Source organism: Macaca fascicularis, chromosome 15, assembly GCF_037993035.2.
Source record: "Macaca fascicularis isolate 582-1 chromosome 15, T2T-MFA8v1.1".
NCBI classification, from domain to species: domain Eukaryota; kingdom Metazoa; phylum Chordata; class Mammalia; order Primates; family Cercopithecidae; genus Macaca; species Macaca fascicularis.
In genome coordinates this window covers 118,871,106-118,897,381 of record NC_088389.1, presented here as the reverse complement: position 1 = coordinate 118,897,381, position 26,276 = coordinate 118,871,106, and the positions used below count along the sequence as shown (strand labels likewise).

Here is a 26,276-nt window from a genome sequence, read left to right as displayed (position 1 = left end):
TGGGTGACAGAGCAAGACTGTCAAAAGAAGAAAGAAAGAAGACAGAAAGAAAGAGAAAGAGAGAGAGAGGGAAGGAGAGAAAGAAGAAGGGAGGGAGGGAGGGAGGAAGGAAAGAAGGAAGGAAGGAAGGAAGGAAGGAAGGAAGGAAGGAAGGAAGGAAGGAAGGAAGGAAGGAAGGAAGGAATTGTTTTAAGCCTCTAAGTTTTAAGATATTTTGCTATGCAGCAAATGATGCATAACACTTGCTAATGGTGCAATCTCCCCACTTAGACTTTTTCTTCTTCTTTTTTTTTTTTTTTTTTTTTTTTTGAGACAGAGTCTCGCTGTGTCACCCAGGCTGGAGTGCAGTGGTGCAATTTCAGCTGACTGCAAGCTCCGCCTCCCAGGTTCACACCATTTTCCTGCCTCAGCCTCCCGAGTAGCTGGGACTACAGGCGCCCACCACCACACCCAGCTAATTTTTTGGTTTTTGTTTTTTGTTTTTTGTTTTTTGGTTTTTTTGAGATGGAGTCTCACTCTGTCGCCCAGGCTGGAGTACAGTGGTACAATCTCGGTTCACTGCAAGCTCCACTTACCTAGTTCACACCATTCTCCTGTCTCAGCCTCCCGAGTAGCTGGGACTACAGGCACCCGCCACCACATCCGGCTGATTTTTTTTTTGTATTTTTAGTAGAGATGGGGTTTCACCATGTTAGCCAGGATGGTCTCGATCTCCTGACCTCGTGATCCGCCCACCTCAAACCCCCAAAGTGCTGGGATTACAGGCATGAGAATTTTTTGTATTTTTAGTAGAGACAAGGTTTCACCATGTTAGCCAGGATGGTCTCAATCTCCTGACCTCATGATCCACCCGCCTCGGCCTCCCAAAGTGCTGGGATTAGTTGTGGTGACCCGAGATCGCACCATTGCACTCCTGCAGCCTGGGCAACAAGAGCAAAATTCCATCAAAAAAAAAAATAAAGTGGTTGCTTAATTTAAAATTACTCATATTCACTATTGCCAAACTCCCCCAAAAAGTGGTAGCATTGCCTTTGTCTTTGGGTACACTGGTGCTGGAGGTCATTGATGAGGAACTCCATGTGGACCCCCAGTCGGTTTTGTCCTCTTGGTTTCAGTGCAGCTCCAGTTAGGCTTCACCCCTTTCCTGCAGTGGGTGCCTGCAGACAGAAGCTCCTTCCAAGGCAGTGGCTAGGACAGCAGCTAAAAGACTTAACTTGGCAGACACTGTGAGTCAGTGCATGAAAAGGCCAGTGTGGAGATATAGATTAATTACATAGGGGAAAATAGCAACTGTCCAGAAGAGAAAGCTGCAGACAGCACCTTCACCAGGTGAGCGGGATTAGCATCATCAGTCATGCCACATACTGGCCTTAGGTGCCCTCTGATACCATGCACTGAGGAGGACACCATGTCACTCTTATGATATTTTTGCAAAAAAAAAAAAAAATGCATAAGCTACATTTAATCAGGAGGAATAAGCCACAAAGTCATGGCCAGTACTCTTCAAAAGTCTAAAGGTCATTAGAGACAAAGAAAAGTTGTTTCAGACTGAAAGAGACCAAGGACATTTGATGACTTAAATACAGCATGAGATATTGGACCGGGTCCTGAATCAGATAAAGACATCAGTGGGACCATGGATGAAATGTGAAGAGGATGGGTGGATTCGTTAACAGTACTGCATCAATGCTAAGTCCCTGGGATTAACTATCTTAACATAATTACGTGAGGTGTAAACACTGGGGAAACTGGGATAAGGCATACGGAAAATTAGTGTACTGTTTTTGCAACTGTAAGTTCCAACTTATTTCAAAATCAAGTTAAAAAAGTAAAAAATAAAATCTCTTTAAAATTTAACAAGAAGGGGGGAAAAAAGAGAGAGAAACTCCCATCACTGTTGGCTGACATCGATCTTCTTTAAATTTAGTAGGAAAGAAATGATCATTTTTGACCAGGCAAGGTAATCCCAGCACTTTGGGAGACCGAGGCAGGTGGATCTCCTGAGATCAGGAGTTCGACATGAGCCTGGCCAACATGGTGAAATCCCATCTCTACTAAAAATACAAAAAAAATTAGCTGGGCGTGGTGGCTGGTGCCTGTAATCCCAGCTACTTGGGAGGCTGAGGAAGGAGAATCACTTGAACCAGGGAGATAGAGGTTGTATTGAGCTGAGATCGCACCATTGCACTCTAGCTTGGGCAACAAGAATGAAACTCCATCTCAAAAAAAAAAAAAAAGAAAGTATTTTTTTTTTTTTTTTTTTTTTGAGATGGAGTCTTGCTCTGTCACCCAGGCTGGAGTACAATGGCGTGATCTTTACTCACTGCAATCTCTGCCTCCCAGTTTCAAGTGATTCTCCTGCTTCAGCCTCCTGAGTAGCTAGGACTACAGGCGTGTGCCACCATGCCTAATTTTTTTTTTTTTTTTTTAAGTAGAGATGGGATTTTACCGTGTTAGCCAGGATGGTCTCAATCCCCTGACCTCGTGATCCGCCCTCTCGGCTTTCCAAAGTGCTGGGATTTCAGGCATGAGCCACCACACCCACCCATGATTTTTGAATTCATTTGGCTACTGGCCCTCAGAAGGTTAAGAGACAGCCATGTGGTGGACATTTGTTTGGGGCCATCCTGCATCACCCACTCACCCACTTCTCTTGCCCTAGGTTTTCATTGAGGAGTCTATTGTTCGCTTGACTCGCAGTCATAAGATTCTGGGGAAGGAGCTGCTAACTCCAGCCCTAGGAAAGAGGTGTGTGGCCCAAGCCTACCCAGCAGCATATTCTGTCTCCTTGGCCCTGGTCTTGGTCTTGCTCTGTTGCCCAGGCTGGAGTGCAATGGCCCTCCACGGAGGGCATGCGACAGCAGGAAGAAGACTTCATTCTGAGAGTCCGGCTTAAGCATCAGGAGGCTGTCACGACCAGCCCCACCTCCACTGGACCTGAACGAGCACAATGGGGACCAAAGCTACCTCTGTGACCAGCTGCTGCTAGGAGGGCGTCTGTCCCAGCAAGGAGCCAGCTCTGAAGCTGCAGAAATGAGTCCTGCCACAGCACCCGATCCCTGGTCAGGCCACACCTGACTCCACCCGTGGGCCTTGTAGCTAGAAGAGGTCACGAAGCCCCCTGTCCTTCAGGCACTCCAGATTGCAGGGGCCTCAGGCAAACAAGACAGCCATGTTTAGCTGAGTTCCATCTCCTGCTGAGAAAGTCAAGATCAGTCAAACCACATGCTGCGGTGTCAGAGCCTCAAGTTAGGAAAGGCAGCATCAGTGGGGTAGTGAGGACACGAGGAAAGGGCAAAGAGGCCACCACTGTGCCTCTGGGAGGACAAATGTTTTGCATTGGCCAGCAAGCCCCCATACTTTGGTGTTCTGACAACCCACCCCCTTAATCAGCAGGAAGTCTAGCCTTTCCTGTGATTCCCATGTCTGGTTCATCCTTTGCAAGTTCCTGGGCGGGGAGCAGAGTGGCTGTCACATAGACACAGATGTAGGCCGCCCACCAGTGCCTAGATCTCCAACTTCAAGGTCCCCTGCTCTGTCCACTGCTCCTCAGATGGCCTGGGCATCCCTGAACGTGGCCAGCCCTTTCCTCGTGAATCAGTTCCCTGCATGGAGTCCAGGTGGGTCAGAAAGGCCTGTGGACAATGTCTGAGCCCCAGTCAAGGCTGAACTTCTCCACCAGATCCTGCCTCCTAAGAAAGTCAGGAGATGGGGCTGAGCGTCCAGCCTTCCGGAGGTCGGGGCCGGCTGCCTAGCGGATGACCACGAGGGGGCAGTGTGGAGCAGCTGGTAGGCCAGGCCGGCGGCTCCTGGCTGACCAGCCGGACCTGACTTCCCAACCTGAAATCCAGCCGGAAGGAAGAGAAAATAGGCGGCCAGCGGCAAACAGCCAGTCCTGAGTGGCGGGTGGCAGATTATGCTTATTTCCCAAATGTCCTGTAATTGATAAGTAACTGATTACCAAATAAGTTTTATTACTAAAAAGAAAGAAAGAAGCCAGATCAGTAGATACCTGTTTTTCTGCATTATTTGTATCCAAATTCACACATTTGTCCAACTACAAAGATCCTGGACAGGCAGCACGGACCACTCCAGGACCAGCAGGGACTGCTTCAGGCAAGGGAGATTTGTACCCCTGGGAGCCGCTGTGCCCGTCTCCACCTGGGATCCAGCGCAGTCCACCTGGGTTCCGGGAACCCTCGCCTTGAGGACAGGTGTCTCTTATCCTAAGTCCAGTTATTTTGGTTGTGACGGAACCCCATTTTCTCTTGGAGATTAACAGCACCTGCACTGTGTAGGCTTGAGGACATTGCCAGGGGTGCTCTCTACCACCCTGCTCTTGTTTTCATAGCAACATTTCCCAAATTCACAGTCATTTCACGTGAAGCCTTCCCAGTTTCTCCACCATGAAGACACTGGACACGGAGTGACATGAGGACTGAATACAATGGCGGGGCCTGTGCCTATGGGCAGGTCCCACAGCAGGACACAGCAGTTCCAACAGTGGCTTCTTGCTGCCAGACCCACTGCTGGACCCAGGGTTTCTAAGCATTGATGACTCCCAGCCACCCAGGGTTCTTGTTATGGACAGGATCATGTGCCCATAGTTCATATGTTGATGCTCTAAACCCCAATATGGCTTGGAATGGCCCTTGGAAGGACATACTGGATCAGGGACTCACACTTTTGAAATAAGGTCATAAGTGAGTCCCTGATTCAATATGATGATGCATGCTTAGAAGAAGAGGAAGAGATGCATGGTGCTGCACTTGCTTGGTCTTCTCTCTCTCTCTCTCTCTCTCCACATAAGCACAAAGGGAAAGGCCACGTGAGGACACAGTGTCCACAAGCCAGGAAGCAGGCCTTCATCAGAAACCAGGTTTGCCAGAACCTTGATCTCAGACTTCAGCCTCCAGAACAGTGAGAGAATGAATGGCTGCCGCTTGAGCGCCCAGCCTGTGGTATCATGTGAGGCAGCCTGAGCTGGCACTTCTCTTCAGACCGTAGAGATGCTCACCTGGGACAGAGACCACCGTGTCCATCGTCTGTGCAGGGCTGTCTGAACCCCTGCCCAGGGGTGCACCACAAACACCTGATGGTCTCATGCCGCCCCCAGCCACAAACACACACTCCCCATCCATGACCAGTAGAAATAAGCATCCAGGAAAGGAATCAGGGAGCTAATTCCTCTTCCTAATGCTGAGAATTGTTCAGCAATCCACGCACTTTACCCCTCTCACTTGTCTGGGGCTCTGACAGACCTCCCTCTCTGGATGGCAGCTGTGTGTGCTTCAACCTGTTTCAAAACAGGTACCCCACTCCCCTGCCTCCCCTCTGCTACTCATGGCCGGGACACTTCGCAAGGACCCTCCCTCACCCTCTACCTTGAGGGAAGCCATAAGCAGTAGCCTGGAGCTTGGGGGATGGGAGCTGGGATCCCCCTATCTACCACTCTATGGGGGATGGCTCACCCCAGTTGGCGATAAGGCTGCAGGGAACACAGTGTTGAAGCCCCTTAAGCATGGCCGAGAAGAAGCACTTCATGGAGACACTCAGGCAGGAATATGGCAGGGGCAGTGTCTGGTGCTCAGGCTCCTACGTCCCAGAGAACCCAGAGGAAAGCAGGGCCGACCTCCCTGCCACAGGCTGCCTCTAGTCTACCCCATAGTCCCAGGAAAACAAGCTCTGCCCTTTCCCTTTGCGGGGCTGGTGGGGAGGGGAGCAGTCCCAGCCAAGAAGACACAAGTTCAGGAGCATCCTTCCAGGCCTGTGGGCCCCAAGGAATAGCTGCCCCTCCTGCACCTCCATTGGCCATTCTTGCTCTTCCCCTTCTCCCCTCAGGAGAGCAGACATGTCTCCCTTGTCACCTGCTGGCAAACTGGAGGTCTCTCTCCTTCCTTCAGCAAGCACCCCTGAGAGTCTTTATCTTCAGCAGACAAGCTCTTTGCTCACCCTGCACAGGGAGAACTCGGAAGGCCTTGGAGGTCACGGGGAAACCTGGCCCACGTGGGAGCTGGGGGTCCAAGGCCACCACATAGGTGTGAGCCCCCAAATGAGAAAGAAACAGCCACCTGTTGAACCGGGTATAAAAGGAGTAGAGAAATCTTGAGAAGTCTAGGTCCATCGCTGTGGGCTCACGTGTCGGGAGGGTCTAGCGCATTGGGTTTTTGTTTGTGTTTTTCAATATTTTGTTTGGTTGGTTTTTTTGTTTGTTTCTGAGACGGAGTCTCGCTTTGAGGCCCAGGCTGAAGTTGAGTAGCACAATCTCAGCTCACTGTAACCTCCGCCTCCCCGGCTCAAGCAATTCTCCTGCCTCAGCCTCCCAAGTAGCTGGGATTACAGGCGCATGCCACCACACCCAACTAATCTTTTGTATTTTTTAGTAGAGACGGTATTTCACCGTGTTGACCAGGCTGATCTCGAACTCCTGACCTCGTGATTGACCCGCCTCAGCCTCCCAAAGTGCTAGGATTACAAGCGTGAGCCACCATGCCTGGCCTAATTTTTTTATCTTTAGATTTTGTGGGTACATAGTAGGTGCATATATTTATGGGGTACATGAGATGTTTTGATACAGGCATGCAATGCATAATAATCACATCAGGAAGAATCGGAGTATTCATCCCTTCACGCATTTATCTTTTGTGTTACAAACAATGCAATCATAGTTATAGTTATTTTTAAGTGTACAATCAAATGATTATTGACGGTAGTCACACTGCTCTGCTATCAAAGATTAGGTCTTATTTATTCTTTGTATTTTTTTGTACCCATTAATCATTCCCACCTTCCCCCCAACCCCACTACCCATTCCAGCTTCTGGTAATCAGCCTTCCATTCTATGTCCAGAAGTTCAATTGTTTTGATCGTTAGATCCCACAAATAAGTGAGAACATGTGATGTTTGTCTTTCTGTGCCTGGCTTATTTCACTTAACATAAGGGCCTCCAGTCCCATCTATATTATTGCAAATGACAGAATCTCATTTTTTTAAAGGCTGGAGTACTCCATTGTGTTTATGTACCATGTTTTTATGTACCACATTTTCTTTATCCATTCATCTGTTGATGGACACTTAGGATGCTTCCAAATCTTGGCTGTTGTGAACAGTGCTGCAGTAGATATGGGGGTGCAGGTATCTCTTCAATATACTGGTTTCCTTTTCCTTTCTTTCGGGTACATACCCAGCAGTAGGACTGCTGAGCCACATGGTTCCAGCACATGGTTGATGAGCAAAGACTCGCAGAATGCAGGACAGGGATGGTGCGGCGGGAGAACAGCTGCACTCTCAGGGTGTCCAACTCCTCTTCAATATCTTTCCCTCACCTAATTCACAGCAATGGCATCAAAGGAATAAGAAGGGGAGGGTGAGCTTAATGCCAGATCTTTTAATGACCTCCTTTTAAGCTTGAAAATGTGGTTTCTAAATCAAAGAGTCCTATAAAAAGAAATGATTTAAAGTAAGTTATGCAACATGTGCCCTTTGGAAAAACAGCACTGTCCTTAGAGTTATGCCCTCAGGATGGCAGGAGACAGGCCCTACATCTGCAAACACATGTGTTCAGACCACCGGGCCCCTGCCAGGATCCCCCGTCCCTGGCCCTCTGCAAGTTTCCAGTCTGCAAAAATCCATTCAAGTCTGGAAAACATTCCTCTCCCCCACAAGCTGGCTCCTTCCCTCTATTCAGATCAGCTAACAATCCTCTTCCTAAGGATCCAGCCCCAAATATGCTGTATAAGGAAGTCCCCGCCTCAGAATCTCCACTGCTCTATTTCTTACTAAAATTCCTGTGGACGAAGAACAGACAGAGCTTAATGTCAACTCTCTGCACACTGACATAAATGCACATCTAATTGCTTCCTTTGGAACAACTAATCAGAAACTCGAAAGAATGTAATCGTTTGCCTGTTATGTACCTATGACCTAGAAGCTCCCTCCCTGCTTCAAGTTGTCTCACCTTTCTGGACCAAACCAATGTACATCGTACATATATTGATTGATGTCTCATGTCTCCCTAAAATGTATAAAACTAAGCTGTGTCCTGACCACCTTGAGCATATGTCATCAGGACCTCCTGAGACTGTGTCACAGGCATGTCCTTAACCTTGGCAAAATAAACTTCCTAAATTGATTGAGACTTGTCTCAGATACTCTTTGGTTTACAGTATGGTACCACATTTGTGTATCCATTCATCAATTGACAGACATATGGCTTGCTTCCAGTATTTGACAATAGTGAATAACACTGCTAGGAACATTTGTGTATATGCCCCAGAAAGGCATATATATATATATATATATGGAATTGCTGGACCATATGAAAACATTTAACTTCTTAAAGAAACCACTAAACTATTTTACAAAGAGGTCTCACCATGTTACAATCCCAGCAGGAATACGGATGTTCCAGAGGCTCCACATCCTCACCAATACTTGTTATTAATAGTCTTTCTCATTCTAGCCATGCTAGTGGCAGGGAGGTGGTATCTCACGGTGTTTTGATTTGCATTTTTTTGATAACTACTAACGTTTAGCACCTCTTCACATACTTTTTGACCACTTGTATATTTTCTTTGGAGAACTGTCTATACAGATCTTTTTTAAAATTGTGGCAAAATGCTCATAATGTAATACCATGCTAAACAGTTTAGTGTACAGTTCAGCAGTGGTCAGTATGTCTGCCCTGTTGGGCAACCCGTCTCCAAAACATTTTCATACCCACTAAAAACCATGCCCCATTTCCCCTCCCCCTGCTCTTGGCAACCACCAGTCTACCATTTCCGTGCATTCGACCACCTGTTCTTGAGTGCAGTGAGTAACTCTGTTCAATCCGCCAGTGTGATGATACTACATAAAACATTTCCATTTTATTATGGAACTCTCTGGGGCACCGATCTCTGTTAGAGCATCTCTCCAATATCACCCAAGACATTATGAGTATTTCATGTTTCAAGACTACTGTATGGCCAGGCACAATGACTCATGCCTGTAATCCCAGCACTTTGGAAGGCTGAAGCAGGGGGATCACTTGAGTCCAGGAGTTAGAAACCAACCTGGGCAGCATGGCAAAACGCCTTCTCTACAAAAAATACAAAAATTAGCTGGGCATGGTGGTGCATTCCTGTAGCCCCAGCTATCTGCGAGGCTGATGTAGGAGGATTGCTTGAGCCCAGGAGGTAGAGGCTGCAGTGAGCTGAGATTTCACCACTGCACTCCAGCCTTGGTGACAGAGCAAGATCTTGTCTTAAAAATAAAAAAAAATAAAAATAAATAAAAATAAAAATAAATTTGACTATTTTATGTCCTTCAATCAATCATAGGAACAATTTCCATTAATGTTCAATAGCAAGCTAGTAATTGCTCCTCACATGGGAACTCCCTGGTCCACAGGTAACTCTGCCCTTCAGGCAATATTAACTGGACATTTTAATGGGAACGAGCGAGATTATCGAGGCCCACACAGGGTGCCAATTTCAACAGTGCAGAACAGAGGCTGCAGTGCTGGCACCAAAGTCTCTGCACAATGGCCTCCTGTGGACACAGACTGAGGCTTATAGCACCAGCCTGTGAGCACATCCCAGCCACACTTGATTTAGATCCATCTCTGTTTTGGGCACCTCTTCACCAGGAGGACTAAAGAAGAATATTGAGGGTGCCGTCAAAGTGCTGGGCTTCCTTCTCCTAACTCAGATACTCCTAAGGTGACATGGAGGATGGAGATCTAAGGTGTCCGTCATTAAAGCAAGGCTCAGCCTCACCTCGGAGGGAAGCTCATGATCCCCCTTCACCTCCCAACACCCAGGTCGCGGCACAGGCCAATCGCCTGTGGTTTGCCAGAGTTGGCGACTCCTTCCAGCTGAAGGAGCTTCCACTGCTGAGCATGTCGCCTAGTGGGGGCACGGCTCACCCGGTCCAAGGGCATCTCCAAATGCTTGTCACCTGTCACATGTGTGACTACCTGCAGAGTGTGCTGTGCGTGTTTAACACTCAGCTGCAGGAGGAGCCGCCACTTAGAAGTGTTTTCTGATTTCTGCTCTGTGAATACTCCCCCATGGCCCATTTCAGTCTCGTTTCCTGCTGTGGGTGGGAGGCCGAACAGGGGTTTGCAGGAGGGCCCTAGGAGCTGTCCCCAGCTAGGATCTACTCCACCATCCACAGAGTCAGAACGTGTGTGTCCCAAGAGCAGGCACAAGGGCTGGGATAGAGAAGGCCCCCCATAATACAACACAGTGAAAGAATGAGTGCATGCCCCAGAAACAACGCTACCAAAAGTGTTAAAGGTTCTAGTGCTACAGATGCATCTGCCTGGAGGTGGGCTATGGGAGACTGAGGGAGGGAGAAACCGCCTTCTCGGGGCACATGCTCCTCAGCCTTGGGACACCTACTCACCTTCTTCATTTGTTTGGGGACCAGAGGCCACTTAAGTCTGTCAGGAAGAGATAAACATGGACCCTGTGTGGCCAGGACTCAAAGTCGGGCACCCTGTAACCGAGTTATGTTTCCACCCCCTCCCTGCGTGCCCTCTGATGATGGAAATGTTTCTCTGAATAGATGTGGTCCTGCCTCTCCTGGCTGAAGGTCTCCGGTGGAGACTTTAAATGGGCAAGGCACAATTCTGAGGAGGACTGGCCTGCTTTCTTTTCTTTGATGCTTTCTTTTCTTTTTCTTTTCTTTCGAAGGCCTGTACGTGGGAATGTACAGTGAGATGCCCCCAGGTGTTGCCCAGTGAGATGCCCCCAGGTGTTCAAGGCCTCATGGTGGGACTGGGCCCCTCCTCCTGATGGAGCAAAGCCCTTGGTGAATTACACAGGACTGGACTAAACCCACTGACACAGGAACTTGCCATTGAGTTTAATTCAACCCTTGCTTGGAAACAGGAGCTCTTTCCATAGCAACGGTGGAATCACAAGGTTCCCTGCCCACTCCACACGCGCAGCACGGTTACCAGAGCCAAACTGTGGTAGGAGAGAAAGGGAATTTCAACAGAAAAATAAAACATCAGTTCTGATTCTGCCAACTAGCTTTAAGATTATTAAGATCTTTAAGATTTTCCCATGTACAGGCCTCAACATTCTTCCTACACAGTGGGGGCATCTTCCAAAGCACCTACAACTCCAAGCTCTGATCATTTGAAAGCATCAAAACAGGGCCAGACGCGTGGCTCACACATGTAATCCCAGCACTTTGGGAGGCCGAGGTGGGTGGATCACCTGAAAGTCAGGAGTTCGAGACCAGCCTGGACAACATGGTGAAACCCCATCTCTACTAAAAATACAACAATTAGTCTGGCATGGTGGCACGCACCTGTAGTCCCAGATACTCAGGAGGCTGAAGCTAGAGAATCGCTTGAACCCAGGAGGTAAAGATTGCAGTTAGCTAAGATCACACCACTGCACTCCAGCCTGGGCAACCAAGCAAGACTCCAGGAAAGGAAAGGAAAGGGGAGGGGAGGGGAGGGGAGGGGAGGGGAGAAGAGGGGAGGGGAGGGGAGGCATCAAAACAGTATCGGGGACCTGGCACTGGTGGCTCACACCTGTAATCCCAGCACTTTGGGAGGCCAACTCAGGTGGATCACCGGAGGTCAGGAGTTCGAGACCAGCCTGGCCAACATGGTGAAATCCTGTCTGTACTAAAAATACAAAAATTAACCAGGCATGGTGATACACTCCTGTAATCCCAGCTCCTCGGGAGGCTGAGGCAGAAGAATCATTTGAACTCAGGAACCAAGGTCCCTCCACTGCACTCCAGCCTAGGCGACAGAGTGAGACTCCATCTCAAAAAACAAAACAAAACAAAAACCAGTATTGGACTCTTCCTGTTAAACCTGAGATTCTCTGAAGCTAGCCAAAGGAACCAAGCATTTACATAATGTTTGCTGGTTGCTGGATGCTCTTCTAAGAAGTCTGCATATATTCACAATCCATCTATTCCCCCAACAACCTTATGAGATAAGTTTGATAATTACCTCTATTTTACAAATGAGGAAATTGACGCATGATGAGGTAAATAAACTTGCCCAGGAGTTTGCATCTAAATAAAGGATTCAAACCTAGTACATCTCCATACTCTATTCACCAAAAAGAAAAGCACATCTTTGAAAATTAAAAACAAGTTAAACCTGCCGGGCATGGTGGCTCACGCCTGTAATCCCAGCACCTTGGGAGGCCAAGGCGTGGAGATTGCTTGAGGTCTGGAGTTTGAGATCAGCCTGGCCAACATGAAGAAACCTCATCTCTACAAAAATACCAAAATTAGCCGGGATGGTGGTGTGTGCCTGTAATCCCAGCTTTTTGGGAGGCTGAGACAAGAGAATCACTTGAAGCTGGGAAGCAGAGGTTACAGTGGGCGGCGATCACGCCACTGCACTCCAGCCTGGGCAACAGAGCAAGACTTTGTGTCAAACATAAAAATAAAAATAAAAATAAAAAGTTAATTAATTTTAAAAAATTAAAACAAGCAAAATCAAGAGTGGCACCCTATGAAAAACCACCGAGTACACTGCAAACTACGCGGGTGGGTGGACGAAGCCCTGAATGGGCATGGAGGTTTGCAGACATGAGGCCCCTGCAGAGGCCTTCAGAAAAGACTGCACATTGCTGGGAGTGGCAAGATCTGGGGGCAAAAAGGGCAGAAGAAATAGCATACAAAAAACAATCTCTGCAAATAACCTAAATAAAATATTAGCAAATCTAATTCTAAAACTCATTAAAATAATAATAAACCATGGCCAAATAGAATTTATCTCACAGTAATGCAAAGAAAATTCAAATTAAGAATCTATTAACATAATTCACATATTAATAAGTCAAAGAAGGAAAACCACATAATTGTCTGCATACAGCTAAAATGGCACTTTAAAAATTCAGCATTCCTGATTAAAATTTTAAAACACTTAATAACAATAAGTGCATATTATTATAAAGAGCATATCTTCAGCCAAAAATAAGTGTTAAACTTGAGACCAAAACACCAGACATATTTTCATTACGCCTCTGCCATTATTAAATGTCAATTTAAGGCAAGAGAAAAGCCAAAGAGATGAAAAATTATACAAAGGAAGACAAAATTGAAAGATGGTACCTCCATGTGCTTGGGAAATCCAGATACAACTGAAATGCCTTAAAAACAATAAGGTGGCCGGCAAGAAACTACATGCTACACAGAACTTCTTTTCTATATATAAAGTTTGAAGGAAGAAAAAAAAGGAAGAAAGGATTATCTTTACAATGACAACAGCAATAACATATGTGAAAAGTTGCAAGCCATGCAGACTTGTATGGAAAAAACATTAAAACTCCAGCAAGTGGGCCAGGCATGGGGGTTCACGCATGTAATCCCAATATTTTGGGAGGCGGAGGCAGGAGGACCACTTGAGACCAGGAGTTCAAGACTAGCCTGGGCAATGTGGTGAAACCCAGTCTCTACAGAAAAAATACAAAAAAATTATCCTGGTGTGGTGGTGCATGCCTGTATTCCCAGCTACTCAGGAGGCTGAAGTGGGAATATCGCTTGAGCCTGGGAGGTTGAAGCTGCAGTGAGCCATGAGTGTGCCACTGCGCTCCCGTCTGGCTGAGAGTGAGACCTTGTCAAAAAAAAAAAAAAAGAAAAGAAAAATTCATCAAGAGTCATGAAACAAAATTTGAATAAAAGATCACTCAGATCTTCTTGTTGGATCGAAGCCTCCGTGATATAACCAAGTGGATTCTCATCAAATTATTATAAACGAATATGGAATGAATGTGGATTGATGTAAACACAACAGGATTCTCTTCTGAACTACATATTGACATTTAGCTTATTGCAGAAAAACTAAACATGTGGGAATACCAAAGAAGTTCTGCAAAAGAAGAAAAAACAGGGAAGATTTGCTCTACCAGATGATAAAACATTATAATGACACAGAAATTAAAATAGCTTGATAAGACAAACAGATTGATGGACTCCATGGAAAGACTAGAAAGAGGCCCATGTATAAACATAAATTTGGAAAGATAACGCCGATGCAGGTAACTCAGAGTTCGAGGTTGTGGCCACCACTGCTGATCCCCTAGGGGGCCCAGTGTCCCGTCAGTCTTTTCAGTGGCACCAGGCCTGCCTCTCACTCTCCCCGGTGCGGAGCTGGGTTCATGGCTGTCTGACCAAGGACGACACCCCCAGGCTGTCTCTACTCAAGTACAGCCATGTGACCAAGTCTTGGCCGGAGAGAGGAAAGCTGAAGTGCAGAGTAGGGATCCCCCTGTGCCATCCCATTCAGTAGCCACTAGCCACGTGTGAGCGTTTAAATTTAAATTACTTAAAATAAGCCATCGTTGGCCGGGCGCGGTGGCTCAAGCCTGTAATCCCAGCACTTTGGGAGGCCGAGATGGGCGGATCACGAGGTCAAGAGATCGAGACCATCCTGGCTAACACGGTGAAACCCCGTCTCTATTAAGAAATACAAAAAACTAGCCGGGCGAGGCGGCGGGCGCCTGTAGTCCCAGCTACTAGGGAGGCTGAGGCCGGAGAATGGCGTGAACCCGGGAGGCGGAGCTTGCAGTGAGCTGAGATCCGGCCACTGCACTCCAGCCTGGTTGACAGAGCGAGACTCCGTCTCAAAAAAAAAAAAAAAAAAAAAAAAAAATAAGCCATCGTTAAAGATGCAGTTAGTTGCACTAGCCATATTTCTTGTGCTCAAATAGTCGCATGTGCCTGTGGCTGCAGTGTTGGGCTATAGGGAATTCCGTGTACCTGATCATCTCTAACTTAAAAGCGAGTCACTTCCCCTGGGTATCCCCCAGCCCAGCCTGGCTCCACCCACGGTAGTAACCATCTGTGGTCACACAGTAAGAACACGACCTGTGTTGGGGGCAGGGCTGGGACTGGGTGAGGCAAGCCACGTACCTAGGTTGCAAAATTTAAGGAGGGACTGGCACCCAGCGTCACCCAAGTGAGGGTCCCCCTGAATTCTGAGCATCAGTGCCTCCCTCAACTCGGGCTGGTCTTGACTCTGCTGTAGGGAGTGGAGAGCAACCCGATGGAGAGAGTGCAGGGGCTGGCCTGGAGTCTGGGCCGCTCCCCACACAGAGAAGAAAGGCCTGAGTACTTAAGTCACAGCTCAAGGCCCTTGCGGTGCAAGTGAGAGATTAGTGCCTTACGTATTAGTGTCTTACTGTATTTGTGGGAGAAAGACAGATTATTCCTAAGTCGGGATGGGACACTGGCACACTGTTTAGAAAAACAGAGATGAATCACTTTTTTTACTCTTTTACCAATTCTTCTTCAAGTTAACTGTAGTCCAACAAAAGTCCTGGTTGGCAAATGTACGAGGACATTTATTGCAATAATAGTTAAAGACTGGCATCAATTCTATCAACAAAGGACTGTAGAGAAGAAATTATAGTATGCCCACTTTCACATGCTGCATAGACATTAAAAAGAATTCAAGGTCAGGTGTGGTGGCTCATGCCTGTAATCCCAGCACTTTGGGAGGCTGAGGCGGGCATATCACAAAGTCAGGAGTTCGAGACCAGCCTGGCCATCATGGTGAAACCCTGTCTGTACTAAAAATACAAAAATTAGCTGGGGATGGTGGCAGGCGCCTGTAATCCCAGCTACTCGGGAGGTTGAGGCAGGAGAATCTATTGAACCTGGGAGGCAGAGGTTACAGTGAGCCCAGGTTGCATCATTGCACTCCAGCCTGAGCAACAGAGCAGGACTCCTCCAGAAAAAAAAAAAAAATTCAATAAGTCAGCAAACAGTTATAGAGAGTCTACTACACACCAGTTCTATCAACCAGGCAGATGGAATTTCTGCTCGCAAGGAAGTCACAGTCTGTCTGTGGAGAAAGAAAACATATTAGAAGATTAGATAGATAGATAGATAGATAGATAGATAGATAGATAGATAGATCATAGATCATAGATTAGAAATGATAGAGAGATGATAGATAATAGATTAGATAGAAAGATAGATAATTACCACTTTCAATAGCATCAAAAGTAATAAAATATTTAGGAATAAACGTAACTAAAAAGTTGAAAGACTTGAACACTGAAAACTACAAACTTTGATGAAAGAAGTTCAGTAAGTGGTGTTGGGAAAACCAGAAAAGAATGAAACATGCAAAAGAATGAAATGTGCCCTTTGTCTACACCATACACAAAAATCAACTCAAAATGGATTAAAGATTTAAATGTAAGACCTGAAACTGTAAAACTCCTAAAAGAAAACATAAGGGATTGGCCGGGCATGGTGGCTCACGCCTGAAATCCCAGAACTTTCCGAAGCTGAGCTGGGTGGATTACCTGAGGTCAGGAGTTTGAGACCATCCTGGCCAACATGGTGAAACCCCGTCTCTACTAAAAATACAAAAATTAGCTGGGTGTGGTGGCCGGTGCCTGTAGTCCCAGCTACTTGGGAGGCTGAGGCAGGAGAATCGCTAGAACCCGGGAGGCAGAGGTTGCCATGAGCCGAGTTCACTCCACTGCACTCCAGCCTGGGTAACAGACCAAGACTCCATCTCAAAAAAAAAAAAAAGAAAAGAAAAGAAAACATAAGGGAAATCTTCATGACATTGGCCTTGGCAATGATTTAACAGATCTGGCACTAAAAGCACAGATAACTAAAGCAAAAATAGACAAGTGAGATTACATCAAGCTGAAAAGCTTCAACACAGCAAAGAAAACAATCAACAGAGTGAAAAGGCAACCTATGCAATGGGAGAAAATAGCTGTAAACCGTATATCTGATAAGGGGCTTATTTCCAAATTATATAAGGAATTCATACAACTCAATAGCAAAAAAACAAACAAAAAAAACAAGAAACTAATAACTCAGTTAAAAATGGGATTAGGACTTGAATAGACACTTCTCCAAAAACATACAAATGGCTAACAGGTATATGAAAACATGTTCAACCTCATAATTATCAGGGAAATTCAAATCAAAATCATAATGAGATATCACCTCACACTTGTTAGAATGGCCATCGTTAACAACAACAAAAATACAAGTGTTGGCCGGGCACGGTGGCTCATGCCTGTAATCCCAGCACTTTGGGAGGCCGAGGCGAGCAGATCACCTGAGGTCAGAAGCTCGAGACCAGCCTGGCCAACATGGTGAAACCCCGTCTCTAAAATACAAAATTAGCCAGGTGTGGTGGCAGGCGCCTATAATCCCAGCTACTCGGGAGGCTGAGACAAGAGAATCATTTGAATCTGGGAGGCAGAGGCTGCAGTGAGCCGAGATCATGCCACTACACTCCAGCCTGGGCGAGACAGAGCAAGCGTCTATCTCAAAAATTAAAAAAAAAAAAATTAAAATTAAAATACAAGTGTTGGAGAGGATGTGGAATAATTGGAACCCTTGTACCCTGTTGGTGGCAACGCAAAATGATGCAGCTGCTATGGAAAACAATATGGAACAATTCCTCAAAAAATTAAAAATAGAACTCTCATATGATCCAGCAATCCTACTTCTGGGTATTTATCCAGAAGTATTGAGATCAGGATCTGGGAAAGATACCTGCAGTCCCAAGTCCCCTACAGGATTATTCATGATAGCCAAGATGGAAAAATAACCATCATGTCCATCGACAGATGAACGGATAAAACATGTGGCACACATGTATCATGGAATATTATTCAGCCTCACAAAAGAGAGAAACCTTGCCATTTGTGACAACACAAACGAACCTTGAGGATATCATGCTCAGTGGAATAAACTAGGTTGCAGAAGGACAAATACTGCAGGATTCCACATATAGAAGGTGTCTAAAGCAGTCAAACTCACAGGAATAGAGTAGAATGGTGGTTGCCAGAGGCTGGGGGAGGAGAAAATGGGAGGTTGCTACTCAGTGGATATGAAGTTTCATGTGTGCAACATGAGTAAGTTCTAGAGACCTGTTCCAAAGCATTGTGCCTACAGTTGGCAATACTGCATTGTCAACTAGAAATCTGCTAAGAGAGGAGATCTTATGTGAAGTCTTCTTACCAAAATAAAATCAAAATAAGAATCGAGAGATCTAAAGAAAAAGAAATATCAATAAATGTATAATGGACAGATGATTAACAGAGATAAAGATAGATGAGAAAGAAAAAGATAAATAAAAGACAGATAATAGATTAGACAAATTAGTAGACAGATACAGCTGGGCACAGTGGCTCACGTCTGTAATCCCAGCACTTTGGGAGGCCGAGGCGAGCGGATCACCTGAGGTCAGGAGTTCAAGACTAGCCTGACCAACATGGAGAAACCCTGTGTCTACTAAAAATACAAAATTAGCCAGGCATGGTGGCACATGCCTGTAATCCCAGCTACTCGCTTGTACCCGGGAGACGGAGGTTGTAGTGAGCCGAGATCGCACCACCGCACTCCAGCCTAGGTGACAAGAGTGAAACTCCATCTCAAAAAAAAAAAAAAATAGATACGTACATACATTGTACATATATACATGATAGATAATAGATGACAGATAAACAGACGATAGCTCTACATAGATGATAGATAGATAGATAGATAGATAGATAGATAGATAGATAGATAGATAGACAGACAACATTAGAGAAGGGCATTTTTTTTTTAACAGAGTTTCGCTCTTGTACCCCAGGCTGGAGTACAATGGCACTATCTCAGCTCATGGCAACCTCTGCCTCCCAGGTTCAAGCGATTGTCCTGCCTCAGCCTCCCAAGTAGCTGGGGTTACAGACATGTGCCATCACACCTGGCTAATTTTTGTATTTTTAGTAGAGACAGGGTTTCACCATGCTGGCCAGGCTGGTCTCAAACTCCTGACCTTAATCGATCCACCCACTTCAGCCTCCCAAAGTGCTAGGATTACAGGTGTGACCCATCACGCCCGACCCAGGGAAGGGCTTTGATGAAACTCAAGTGCACTAGAAGTCAGGTGCCAGTTTTGAATGGGAGGGTCAGGGAAGGATCCTCTGAGGAGATATTTAGGCAGAGGTGCGAACAATTGCAGAGTGATGACTGCAAAGAGGTGGGGAAGGATGTTCCTGAGAGAACGCCCAGCCAGCCACAAGCTCTTGAGAGAAGAGGGTGGTGTGTCTGGAGGGGAGAAAGGGAGGTGCAGAGAAACAGGGGAGCAGCAGAGCGGTTGGGAGAGGACTGGGCTTTAGTCTAAAGGCACTGAGAAGCAGCAACACCACATGATCCAATTTAAACCTCAGAAGGCTCATTTGAGTGGCTGCATGGACAAAGCATTATAGGGGAGCAAGAGTGGGTACTGGGAATCCGTCGGAGAGCCAACTGTGACCGTGCAAGTGAGAGGTAAGGGGGCGCGAGGAGGATGGGAGTGGGCGGTTCGAGATAGATGCCTCCCAAAGCACGGGGGTCTGGGATATGAGGAACAACAGGCACTGGAGATGACTCCACAGCTTTTGACCTGAGCAACAGGAAGTCAGGAGAAGAACTAATGTATGAATATAAAGTAGTCAGCAACAGATGCGGTGACATGAGAAATTCAGGGTGCAGAAAAGTCAGAATAGAAAGTGGCCAAGAGCGCACATGTGTGTGTGTACACACATTTATATGTGTGAGCATGCGTGTGCACGAGCATACATGTGTATGTCTGTTCGCTGTGTCCATTACCACAAACAGGAATCAAGTCGGTCTATCTCTGTGTTCTGATCCCAGACCCCACATGTGGTAAGCCCTCAGTCTGTTTATTTTATTTCTATTTTTATTTTTATTTCTGAGACGGAATCTCGCTGTGTCGCCAGGCTGGATTGCAGTAGCACGATCTCAGCTCACTGCAACCTCCGCCTTCTGGGTTCAAGCAATTCTCCTGCCTCAGACTCCCAAGTAGCTGGGACTACAGTTGTGTGCCACCACGCCCAGCTAATTTTTGTATTTTTAGTAGAAACAGGGTTTCACCATCTTGGCCAGGATGGTCTCGATCTCTTCACCTCGTGATCCACCCGACTTGGCCTCCCAAAGTGCTGAGATTTTGTCAATAAGCAAAATTTCTTCTGCCTTCTGTCCTACTATTTGTATTTCTTTTAATGCCTCATTACAATTTTTTTTCTTTTTTTTTTTTTTTTTTTTTTTTTGAGACAGAGTCTTGCCCTGTCACCCAGGCTGGAGTGCAGTGGCACAATCTCAGATCACTGCAACCTCCACCCACCGGGTTCAAGTGATTCTCCTACCTCAGCCTCCTAAGTAGCTGGTATTACGGGCCACATCACCATGCCTGGCTAATTTTTTTAATTTAGTAGAAGTGGGGTTTCACCATATTGGCCAGGCTGGTCTCGAACTCCTGACCTCAAGTGATCCAGCCACCTCAGCCTCCCAAAGTGCTGGGATGAGCCACTGCTCCCAGCCTCCTTACTACAATTTAAATTGCTTTTCTTTCTTTCTTTTTTTATTGTTTATTTGAAAGTTAACAGGAATGAAGGGCCTGATGGATTTTCACAAAGTGAACACAGCCGTGTAACCAGCACCTAGATGGAGATGCAGAATGCCTCCAGCACTCCCAGCCACCCCAGCCGCACCCTTGGGTGCCCTTTGCATTTCTAACCACCCCTCCACCAAGAGCGAGCACTCTCTGACTTCTAACAAACACAGATCAATCTTCTCTGCTTTTGTATTTTCTATCAATGGAAACATACAGTATGTACCTGTGTGTCTGGCTCCTTTTCCTCCACGTTAATTGTTGAGATTCATCTCTATTGTACGTAGTTGCAGGTTGTTCCTGCGTCGTATCCTGTTGTGTAAATATACTACAAATGATTTACGCATTCTACTTCTGAGGGGTGATGGAGTTATTCCCAGTAAGGACCTGTTACAACGATTGTTGCTATGCAAATTCCTGGTCTTGTCTTTGGGTAACATAGGATCTGTTGGGATACTCCTTGGAATTCCTAGATGTGCACTTTTTCAGCTTTAGTGCAATCAGCCAAATTCAATTTCCTGCATGGCTGTATCAGTCCGCATCCCCACCAGCAGCACAGAGACTTCCGGTTATTCCACCTCTTCTCCTGACTTGGTTTTCCCACCTTTAGGATCAGAGTCCTTCTGGTGGGTGTGCACCAGTGTGTCACGGCTGGTGTGGTTGGTTTCTAATCCTCTGGGCGGAGGTTCTCGGCACATTGGGATTACTGTCCACACAAGGCTCCCCTCTTGTTATTGTTGCTTATTTATGCCCCTTCGTATCCCCACACCCCTACCTTTCCCCCTCCTCCAGCATTAGGAATTCACTCTAAGGCTTTTATTGTGTAGACTGGTTTGTGTGTGTCATTGTCCCATGTATTAGTCAGGGTTCTCCTAGAGGGACAGAACTAATTGGATAGATAGATGACAGATAGATGATAGATAGATGATAGATAGATAGATAGATAGATAGATAGATAGATAGATAGATAGATAATAGATAGATAGATAGATGATAGATAAAGAGGAGTTTATTAAGTATTAACTTACATGATCACAAGGTTCCACAATAGGCTGTCTGCAAACTGAGGAGCAAGGAGAGCCAGTCCGGGTTCCAAACCTGAAAAACTTGGAGTCTGATGTTTGAAGGCAGGAAGCATCCAGCACGGGAGACAGATGTAGGCTGGGAGGCTAGGCCCGTTCCATCTCGTCATGTTTTACTGCCTGCTTTACATTTGCTGGCAGCTGATTAGATGGTGCCCACCTGACTGAGGTGACTGCCTTCCCCAGCCCACTGACTCAAGTGTTAATCTCCTTTGGCAACACCCTCACAGACACACCCAGGATCAATATTGCATCCTTCAATCAAGTCGACACTCAGTATTAACCATCACAACCCATGTGTGGGGTTTTCTTGTATGTGTACGTATATTTTTAATTACATAAATGATAATGTTGCACACGTAGCTCATGTATCATCCCATGTTTTGCTTTCCTCGCCCAGTGCAGTGCTCTCAATATCCATCCCTGCTGCTGCAGGATCACATTCTGGGTCTCAGCCCAAGGCCACCCCTCTCCACTCTACACTGCGATGCTAGGAATGAGAACCTATAGTGACATTCAACATTCCCAGGCTCATTGTCTGCAGCTTCCTAAATCTTCTTTCTCTTTTTTAGAGACTGGATCTTACTATGTTGCCCGGGCTAGATTTGGACTCAAACTCCTGAGCTCAACCTCAGCATCTGGAATAGCAGGGATTTATAATGCACAGCACTGAGCCTGGCCTGTGTCTTTCTTGCTCTCCAACTTTGCATAGCCAAGATATTTCTGCATGCTCTTCTCTCTGTTTGTCACAGGTAGCATAGTTTCCCTTTTCTAACTGATTCGGTTACACTTCATAAACATCTAGTCCCCTGCATCCTAGATGCTGCGTCCACCATATGGATCTCCGCTTTGGTGGACAGCCAGGCCCCTCCGATTCCAGAGATGCCCCGGTGATCCATTTCTCTGATGACAAGTGAGGTTTAGCATCTCCTCGTGGGGGCATCAGTCTTTCCGTCTCTTTTCTGTGGCTTGCCAGTTTGTGTCTTTGTCTAGTACTGGGTAGGAGCTCCAACAAGCCGAAAGGCAGTGCGGGGATCTGAAGGGATAACTTCCCTCTGGCAGAGAGATGCGTCCACGTCCAGAGGTCCAGGAAGGGCTGTCTTGCAAAAGTGACCAGACATTTTTTCATCATCTTCACTGAGGCCAGAATTTACTGGGAATTGTTTAAACCGCTGCCTAAGGACGTGGATTAGGTCCCTGATGATGAAAGACAGGAAGACCCTGCAATTATTCCCAGGGAAAACGACAGACCTCCTTCCACGAGCCCCACTAGATCCTGAGGCCACGCAGCATGGCCAGGACAGGGCAGGCCATGAAAGTTAACCCAAAAAGGTTTCAGAGACCCTCCAGACACTCACATCCTGTGTTTACACCTGTCCCATTTCACTCAAACCTTTTATGTTCTCAGGACAGGCTGACTTCATAAAACCTGCCACTTGGTGACTTTGCTCTGTATGAGGAGTGGAAATGGCCAGGAAGGGCACTGGCCTGTCCTGAAAGATGGGCACACATGCTCTTTCTTCTGAGGCCATTTGTTTTGCAATTTCAGGGTAGAGGGACTTACTTGTGATTGTTCTGAAGTGTGGGATTTAAACAAACTGGGCAAGCAGAATGAGGCTCTGACCACAGGCAGTGCATGGAGTGTGGATTCTGTGCTCAGAGTTTGGCTCAGGGGCCTGCTACAGTAGCTGGCCACCTAGGCCCTCGAATCCCCATTCAAGGGACAGGACACTCAGCCCCAGGCCTACGGATGGCAGGGATGAGGTCAAGCAAGTGAACATGCTTGGTAGCGAGGAAGCCCTTTGCAGTTCAATTACTAGTATTGCTGTTTTTGTTGCTGTTGGAGGGGCAAGTACCAGAGGCTGGCTGGTCATGAAGGACAGAGCCTTGCAAGGGGCAAAGCTCCGGGTCTCAGGGGACGAGCTCCCGTTGCAGCCTCCTCTCTGGGCTGTCATTAGAGCCCAGCATCATGGGTGCCTAGAATTAGCTTTCAGTCTCCAGAGAGCTGCTGCTATTCCTGGTGGCATAGATCATACTGGCGTGTTACCTGTAGCCCACGGGCCATGAGCAGGCCTCCTCCGGGGCCTGAGCACATGCCTTCCCAACAGATGAAAGGCACCAAGCTCCTTGTCCCCATCCCTCCAGAGGCCACCTGGAAGTGGAAGCAAACAAGAGAGCAGGCAGTGGTCCCTATGGGAAAGGGGTGGTCTGAGGGCTACCTGGACCCTCTGACTTTTCTTTGTTGTCCGTGTCTCTTGGGAAACACAGAGGGTATCAGTTGCATGCAGAGGCATCTATTTGCTTAGCATGAGAACTTAAGGGAGGCTGAGTGTTGGGTCCCATAATGGGGAAGATGGAGACAGGGATACCATCAGTGCTGAGGGACCTGCTACCTGGAATCAGAGAGGACTATCTCCCTGCCATCTCTCCCTACCTGCCATCTCTCCCCTTGAGACCTAAGCCCCTACGGGCAGAAGGAGGCTAAAAGATAGGAAAAACCAAGGTGTTTCTCTTATTCTCACTACCACTCACCACTCATTTCTGACATTAGATGTGTGGGGGTTTTCCCTACACATCAACCAGTTCTCCAGTGGATGCCAGCTAGGAGTCCTATAACTCAATTCCATTTCGACACAAGCTGCCTGTAGTTAGCAGGCAGGTTGGGATATGTCGGGTCATATCCCACAGGTTAAGGGATCAATCCCACAAGATGGCCTCTTCCACTTTAGACACCAATGAAGCCTCAGGTTGTTCAACCTGTGCTTTTGACCCACTGGCTATACATCGGGTTCCCATGACCCTCCCCTTAAGTTTGTTTAATTTGCTACAGCAGCTCACAGATATCAAGGTAACACTTCACTTACATCTATCCATTTATTATAAAATATAGGAAAAAGGATACAGATTATGCAAGGATGTCTGAGGATGAAGAGATGCTTAGGGAGATGCATATGAGAGAAGGGGTACGGAACTTCCATGCCCTCTCCGGGAACACCATCCTCCAGGAATCTCCACGTGTTCAGCTAGCCAGAAACTCCCCAAACTCTGTTCTGTTGGGGTTTCATGGAGGCTTTATTATGTAGGCATGACTGATGACATCATCGGCCATTGGTGGTCAACTCAATCTTCAGCCCCTCTCCCCTCCCAGGAGGTCCCATTGGAGCTGAAAGTTCCAACCCTCTGACCACATGTTTGGTTCCCCTGGGAACCAGCCCCATCCTGAGGCTATTCAGGGGCCCCCAACCAGCAGTCATTTCACTGACGTACAAAAGACTCTTATCACTTTGGAGATTCCAAGTGTTTTATGAGCCATGTTCCAGGAAACAGATGAAGCCCAAATATATATTTCACAGAGTCACAGAGGCACAATCCTTTTCCCACTGAACGTGTTCTCAGTGATGTCTGCTGAATGAAGCAAGAGCAGAAAAACTGCTGCAGGGGAAATTTCCTGGAAAGAGAGAGCAAAGGCCCCTCATTCCAACTGTATGCTCAAACAGGAGAGTGAAATAATCCCTCCTGGAAATTATGCTCTATCTAACCCACAGATTCTTGAGTGACTGCAGGGATTCTGATGAGTGGCTGCCGGTTGGCTGGTTTTCTGGGCTTTGCCATTCTCCCCCTCTGGGTAGTGTGAGGTGGAAAGCACAACTGTAAACCAAGGTTGCCAGTCAGTGCTCATTTTTGGACAAAGGTCAGTTGTTCAGAAATTAGATTATTCCTGCCTCCTTTCTCAGCTGTTGGTGGCTCCCCTCCACCTGAACACAGAGAGTAGGGAAGTCATTTCAAGCCCAGTGATTCTGCAAATTGGAATGACTCTGACAGTAAAAGTTGTTTGTTCATGTGTCTGTGCATTTGCTTAATTCACATTTACCTTAAGAACATGTTCACCCTGTGAGCTCTGCAGAAATCCTGACTCTGGTGCAGAAGCCTCCACTAGGAAAATTTGGAAAATTTGATGCCCAGCATGAAAGGAAAGCCACCGAAGCCTATGATTTCTCAGGTCTCTTTCAAAGCTGATGTCCCAACAGTGTTGTCAACCTAAAATAATCAAAAGGTTCAAAATCCAGTTTGAAGAGAATTTACCCCAACAGTACAAAGTCGAGGACAGTCCACTTGGGAAGAATGTATTCTGAAGAATGGAATTCAGTGCTTCAAAGTGTAGTAGAAGTTTGGGATTGCTTCTATGAACAAAGCTTAAGGAAACTTAACAGAATTTCAACATCTTACTTTTTTTTTTTTTGAGATGGAGTCTCGCTCTGTCACCTAGGATGGAGTGCAGTGGCGCGATCTTGGCTCACTGCAACCTCCGCCTCCTGGGTTCAAGCAATTCTCCTGTCTGAGCCTCCCGAGTAGGTGGAATTACAGGTGTTTGCCACCACACCCAGCTAATTTTTGTGTGTGTGCATATTTTCAGTAGAGATGGGGTTTCACCATGTTGGCCAGGCTGGTCTCAAATTCCTGACCTCAAGTGATCCGCCCACCTCGGCTTCCCACAGTGCTAGGATTACAGGTGTGAACCACTTGCACCTGGCCTAACATCTTTCTATGGAAGGCTTAATGCAGAGTTACAACAACCTGATGAGCCAAAGTGTTGATAGCAGTAGGAGGCAGACAAATTCCTAGGCAGACAGGGGCAGGTCCCCAGTGAAACCCGACCTTCAAACCATAGACAGCCTGAAGCCTGCAAACCAAGCAGCCAGCTCCAGGTAGAGTCCATGACCTGAGTGAGAAATTCCTTGATATTTTATAGCCAATCAAATGGTGCTTTTTCCAGGCCTGCTTATGGACCAGTCAGCACACATTCC

The 26,276-nt window shown here is 46.7% G+C and overlaps 1 protein-coding gene across 2 annotated transcripts in view; it reads right to left on the bottom strand.

The window, feature by feature from the left end:
- Positions 1 to 2,411: 2,411 nt before the first annotated feature.
- NXNL2 (nucleoredoxin like 2) overlaps positions 2,412 to 26,276 on the bottom strand; it is a 46,531-nt gene continuing 22,666 nt past the window's right edge. The window contains exon 3 of one of the 2 annotated variants that reach the window (XR_006692605.2): positions 2,412 to 7,437. The gene's annotated coding sequence lies outside the window, so the exon portion shown is untranslated. Of the gene's footprint in view, positions 7,438 to 18,783; positions 25,510 to 26,276 lie in introns of those variants that run through there. The other variant, XR_012424841.1, reaches the window with a different exon arrangement.